Genomic DNA, 6,424 nt, shown 5'->3' on the forward strand with positions numbered 1-6,424 from the left:
AACTCTCCACACGACCGCCTGGACGGACATCCATCATCTGGGCTCTGCTGGCTGCCGCTCTGCCTCTTCCCGTAAGCCTGACCTGTGAACACAGAGACAGAAAACTCAGAAGGCAGAGGAGCGAAATCACCAGAACTGAGACTCAAAACCTCCAGATCATCCGTCTGAGTGGAAGCAGCTCCTCCGGATTTGGAGCGGCCTGAGGCTGCAATATTTCAGACATCACATAGTTAGTTATGTTTTGATAATAATCAATGATCAATGTCAGTGGTCAATTACAAATTGTTACAATTGTTACTCAAATTGAAAGGTTTATTTCACATGCAAGGAATCAAATACATGTGATCACTTAGCTGGGAAAATTGGCAGATCAAATGGGTTAACGTTACCTCGCACAAGTTTCTGCACATTAATTTAGTCCATCATCATACCATAACAAACCATAAACAAATGAAAAACTAGAGCACTCACCTCCTCTTTCACCCATGTGAGCGAGCCCATTCCCACACCCATTCCGACCTGCAATAGAAACAATACAAAAACAATAATACAATACAACCCTCCTCTGAAATACTACCAAAAAAAGTCAAATAATAAATAAATAAAACAAAAATAATCAAATTAAACACAAAATTAAATAAAACTACAAACTCCTAGTTTAACCTCCTGAGACCCGAGAGTTTGCCTGGTGTGCATTTTATAATTGTTCTTGCTATTTGGGATAAGTAGGACCTAATAAGTATAATGACTAAAATTTGTTTTTGTACAGGAAGTAGTTTTTGCAGAAAATGATGTCCTCATGTGAGGACAGTGGGTCTATGATTTACCATATGATGTCCTCATGTGAGGACATAGTACTAGAAATCAAAAAACAAACTTAAATGGTTGTAATTCAAGAATGCTTTGGAATATAGACATATGGTTGGTATTGTTTTTAAGAAGACATTTGCCAGATTATTGTAGAAGTGAAATAAATTATGAAAGTGAAACAGAAAAAAAGTTATATAAGTTTGAGTTTATGAAAATATAGAATGTAAAAATATAGGCTAATTATTTATATTTTATATAAAATATATATATTATAAAATATATTTTACTCTAAAACTGCTAGAAAATTAAAGCCAAAAATCTAAACAAGTTGTGTTCCAAATTTTAGGTTGATATCTCAAAAAATGAGCTTTCAGTAAGATTTTATTTGGGCGTAGTACCAAACTTTTTCACTAGATGGACAGCCAGCTTCCTTACTGACCATATAAAGGGCGTCTCCATTTTCATATGTTTTGAGTGATCTGAACCATGTCTTTCCATAATTTCATACAATTTATGAAGTATACATCCTATTCAGAAATAGTATGGGTGTTTTGGCAGTATTTGATTTGATTTCAACCTCTAATAAACATAAAAAGAGCACATATGTGCGTTATAGCTCGCTGCTGCATCACAAATCGAGAATCCATAATATTTTTCTTTATATTCTAAACATTTTCAGACCTTTTTTTCTCATAACACTGGCAGTTGAAATCAGCTCCGATACGGCTACGAAACGACCGGAAGTCATTCATTTCCTATGGAGATTCGCAGACCGCATGCGAATGGGTGCGAACGAACCGGGTCCGAACGAGTGCGGTGCGAAAAAAATCGTGTCCGTTGGTCATCCGGATGCGTTCAAAAAATTGAACTCTTGCGAAAGGCTACGGACGGTTCCTATCCGACAATTCCAGCGGAAGTTAGCGTTGCTATGGTACTGATAAACAAACCTGAATTCTCAACTTTTAATAAAATAAATAATGATTTATAACGATAAGTTGTCATGTCATTTTTTTTTATTTTCATGATTTTCTAAAGTTGTTAGGGCAGTTAATACAATTAAAAGCCCTAGACCACTATATCACATTTAGCCGACCTGACATATCAACGTCCTGGGGAACTTTCCTCCACGCAGCAGCCTTCCGATTAATGTCTCTTAACCCTCATCAGAGAGATCATACAGAATTGTACATTCTGACACTGACAAAATCAACCCTCCGCCATTTTTGTTCTACTCGCTTCCGAAGCTTTTCAACGGTGTAGTACGTACGACGTCCGCTGGGGGCGTATTGCGTATTACGGAGCTGATTTCAACTGCCAGTGTGAAGGCGGCGTTGTTATCTTTTGAACTCTTGGCATGAAAACAAACTGAGGTTTCTACCAATCTTTCATGATTTTTCATGTTTATTTCTATTTCAAAATAAAGGCCTAAACACGCCTAATGAATATGAAATATTCTTGTTGCAAATTGATTTTATTTAAAAAAAACCCGCCACCAAATATGAAAACTAGAGATTGTAAGCTTTCAAATGATATATAGTTTGTCAATATTACTTTAGGTTTTTACTAAGGTATTATTGTTCTAAATATATATGGGCAAACGTCTCACCAGCTAACCATATGTTAGAATAAATAACATAATATAGTCCCAATGTCCTCAAACGAGTACTTCACATTTACTGATGTCCTAGAGTGCTACTATTAACGTTACTAAAATATGTCAAATTTTAATCCCCGTATGATGATAGAGACAGTATTGTACATCAATACATTTGTTTCATTCATATAATTTGAATAGATTTTTTACCTGGGTCATTTTTCTTTCGGGAACTGGTGTAGAAGTGTTTTGCTGATATTCCCATGTATGTATCGCTGCAGCCCGGAGACCTGCAGGTGGGAGGAGCTTACGCCGCAAGTGGGAGGAGCTTATGCCGCAAGTAGGAGGGATTTCACAAATGTGCAAGTAGGAGGAGTTTACGCCGCAAGTGGGAGGAGCTTATGCGGAAATCCCCAAGCTGTCATTGCCGAGGACGGCGGTGAATGAGTATAGCAGGAAGTAGCGACACTAATGAAAATAAACGATCAAATATTACGTTCCTCATCATGGTCTGATTTCTTACAGCTTTATTATTATTGTGTGTGTCCAATACCACTCACTGTCAATGATGAAGTCACGTCTTTAAACCTTTTACCATACTTAAAGTGATGGTGTTTTAAATTCAACAGGCTGTAGGCCTTATTCAAGCATATTTCTGAATATTAGCTACATATTCTACAGTATCAAGTAAATGAACATATTAAAATTGGACTCAGTGAAGTGAATGTGTAAATACATGAAAAACATTTGGCTAATGTAAAAAAAAAAAAAAAAAAAGTTACCATCCATCTTTACTGCATAATGTTTTTAAATAGCAGACTAATGTTCTTCTGAACATGTTACACATATATTACAATTAAATCTCAGGGTGGATAAATTATTTTTTTCAATGAATAAAATCATGTACAAGTCACTCAGAATTGATTGCAAAAGTGTTTATTTTATTTTATTATTTTTAGTCTTTTTTGTTATTTGTAAAGACACTATATCAGCTCATTAGAACTGATCTGCATGCAGTGAAAACTGCAAAATCCAGGGTGGAAGGTTTCTGAATAAATGCCCTGGAGCTCGCCTCGCTTTCCCTTCCCAGCATAACCTGGTGGATACACAAGAAGCACAAAAAGAACTAGGGTTTATAGTTGACATTGAACATTTACAAACATTAAGAATAATTTCTCAGCTCTGTAGGTCCATGCCATGCAAGTGAATGTGTCCAGAACTTTTAAACTCCAAGGAATGACATAAGTAAATTAGATTTGTAGTTTTCCTTTAGACTAACAACTAGTTTATTCATCACCAATTTACACAAAATGTACCAGGTGTGCATCATCTGTACTCAAACCCACACTCCAAACAAGTGGAGATTGTACATCCTCCAGAAGAGCTGTTTGTAGGGAGACGACTTATTTTTCCAGCATGCAACACCTGAGGTAAAAAAAAAAAAAAAGAAGAACATAACATTTAACATTATCAATGATGTTTTCGTTATGCGTTTTATTTTTTAATGTCAATATTTACTTTCTAGCAATAAGTGTGCCTGATTCTTGAAATTGTCATCCCCAACTATGTCCCTGAACCTTGAGCAAGCCAATGACAGGGGCATGTAGGCAGCATCTCCTTCTTGAAGAACAACTTCAAGTAGTATGTTCTTCAGCACCTGATAACTGAAAAGATAGCAACAGTTAGCACAGGTCGTTAAAAAATGTTAAAAAGCACATTATATAACATTATTCAACTACCTTGAAGATGAAGCATGATGGAGGGTCATCGTCTTTTAACAGCTCATCCTTAAAGAAAAATATAAGTGGATTAAAATTGTTCTATGATACACATTTTAACTCATCATTAAAATTGATTATGCATACCTTGCTAAAAACAGAGGGCACAACTGGGGTTTGGTCTGCTAAAATGAAGTCATTTAAAATTAGCTGACCAATATTATAGTTACATAATTTGAAACCCAGCATAGTATATGTATTTTGTTTCATATCAAAGTTCTTACTTTCATATGCAAGTTCAGTTTTTTTCTTCCCATAGGTTTCAGGGAGCGCAGACTCAGAGCATTCTTCTTTTGAAAGAGGATTAGAATGAAAATCCATTGGACAATAAAATTGTCCATTAATTTTTAATTTGACAAAAAATATCAGCAAAATATAAAAAGCTGACAATACCAGCTACAACAGCTTGTGCACATCTTTCACTGATAAGTGAACCTAAAACACAATAACATGCGTTTCACATTTATTTCACTGATTGTTAGGAGTAATACATTTTATAAAATAATTATGATATTAAAACAAATGTTTCAATTACATTACACTGTGGATTACGCATAAAAAGCATAACTACAATGAAAACAAGTTTTAAAAGAATTGCATGCATTGTACAATTAAGTTAGGAGTTGTATTCTAATATCAAATCCATTTACAAAACGTTTAAGACATTTACAATTTGAAAATCAATGCAGTCCTAAAACGTACAAAAATTACACTGCCACAATGCCTTATTATGGTCTTCAGAATCCATAATCTGAGCAAATTGTAGAAATGGAATGCAGAAAAGATCTTGTCATGCACGTTACAGATGTTGTAATTTGTGTGCTACAAAAAAAACGACAGAAATTTATTTGGATACACTTTACCCTTATTCTTTTTTAATACATCAAGACTAAAAACAGTGTACAAACGCCATTATGAAATGGCCTTTTTCAGAACGTATAATGCTTTTTTACAATTAAAAACTGTACAACAAGCTTACCCCTTCATCTCAACGGCACGCTGACATGTGAAAGTGGTTTTCTTTGTTTTCTGATGGATCGCAACAAAACGTACTCGGTTACTAACGTAACCTCGGTTCTCTCTAGAGAGGAAACGAGTACTGCGTAAATCTTACGCTAGGGGAAAATCTCTTTTCCGCGAGATACTGAAGCCAAAAAATTATCCTTAATTTTGAAATAATGTAAAACGCGTTGCGGCAGCATGCAGACATAGGCGAGACAGCTCGCGCGCCTATTGGCTGCCCTGCGGCAACTGCAGCAGCCTATCGATAAGGCCCTATCGTGACGTCAGCACCAATGGGGGCGCTTCGCGCCCAATACGTCACGTCCCGCCGAAACGGGCGTGGCCTGGGGCTATAAATATAGCATCGAAAGGCTAGCTTACCGGTTTTTCATCGCCGGAGCGAACCGGAGCGTGCCCCAGGCACGGCAAGATACGCAGTACTCGTTTCCTCTCTAGAGAGAACCGAGGTTACGTTAGTAACCGAGTACGTTCTCTTACGAGAGGTACTCTCGTACTGCGTAAATCTTACGCTAGGGGAAACAGTGTAAAACGCCGTGCATGCTATGATCCAGCACCAAAGTCCCAAGGGCAAGTGATAAATATAAACAGTTATAGTGATGGTATTTTATTCAGTCAGGGCGACCCCGGCCTGGACTGATGAATATAGTGGGTCTTACACACTGCCCATAGAGCTGCGCGATCTAAAACGAGCGTTGCTCGAGCCATTTCGGTATTCTGGGCCAGACGCACTCGGGGCAGACAGTACCGATTTTTAGACTGAAAGCAGCTTAGCTTGCAGAGCGGGAACCTCTAGGTTATAAAACCTTATAAATGTAGACGGGGAGGCCCAGCCTGCCGCCATACAGATATCTTGCAAGGCAATCCCACTAGACCAAGCCCACGACGAGGCCACGCCTCTCGTGGAGTGCGCTCTGACACCTAATGGGCACTGCAAGCCCTTAGAGGTGTAAGCCAGCGCTATAGCATCGACTATCCATCTAGATAGACTCTGTTTCGACACGGCGAGTCCCTTAGAACGACCGTAGAGTGAAACAAAGAGCTGCTCCGTCTGTCTGAAAACAGACGTGCGGGACACATAAGCCCTTAACGCCCTGACTGGGCAAAGGAAGCTGGCGTCCTTCTCCTCGTTAGAGACCGGCAGGGCAGACAGGGAAATTACCTGGGCCCTGAACGGTGTGTTGAGGGATTTAGGGACGTACCCGTGCCTTGGTTTGAGTAT

The 6,424-nt window shown here is 38.2% G+C and overlaps 1 long non-coding RNA gene across 1 annotated transcript; it reads right to left on the bottom strand.

Annotated features, from left to right (window-relative positions):
- Positions 1-3,116: 3,116 nt before the first annotated feature.
- Positions 3,117-4,930, bottom strand: LOC309498758. Its single transcript, XR_014206030.1, has 5 exons — positions 4,576-4,930; positions 4,407-4,469; positions 4,270-4,307; positions 3,982-4,191; positions 3,117-3,500 (listed from the first exon to the last, which is right to left on the bottom strand). It is a non-coding gene; the product is annotated as an uncharacterized lncRNA (long non-coding RNA).
- Positions 4,931-6,424: the final 1,494 nt, after the last annotated feature.

Source organism: Leuciscus leuciscus, assembly GCF_965113295.1.
Source record: "Leuciscus leuciscus genome assembly, chromosome: 5".
Lineage (NCBI taxonomy): Eukaryota > Metazoa > Chordata > Actinopteri > Cypriniformes > Leuciscidae > Leuciscus > Leuciscus leuciscus.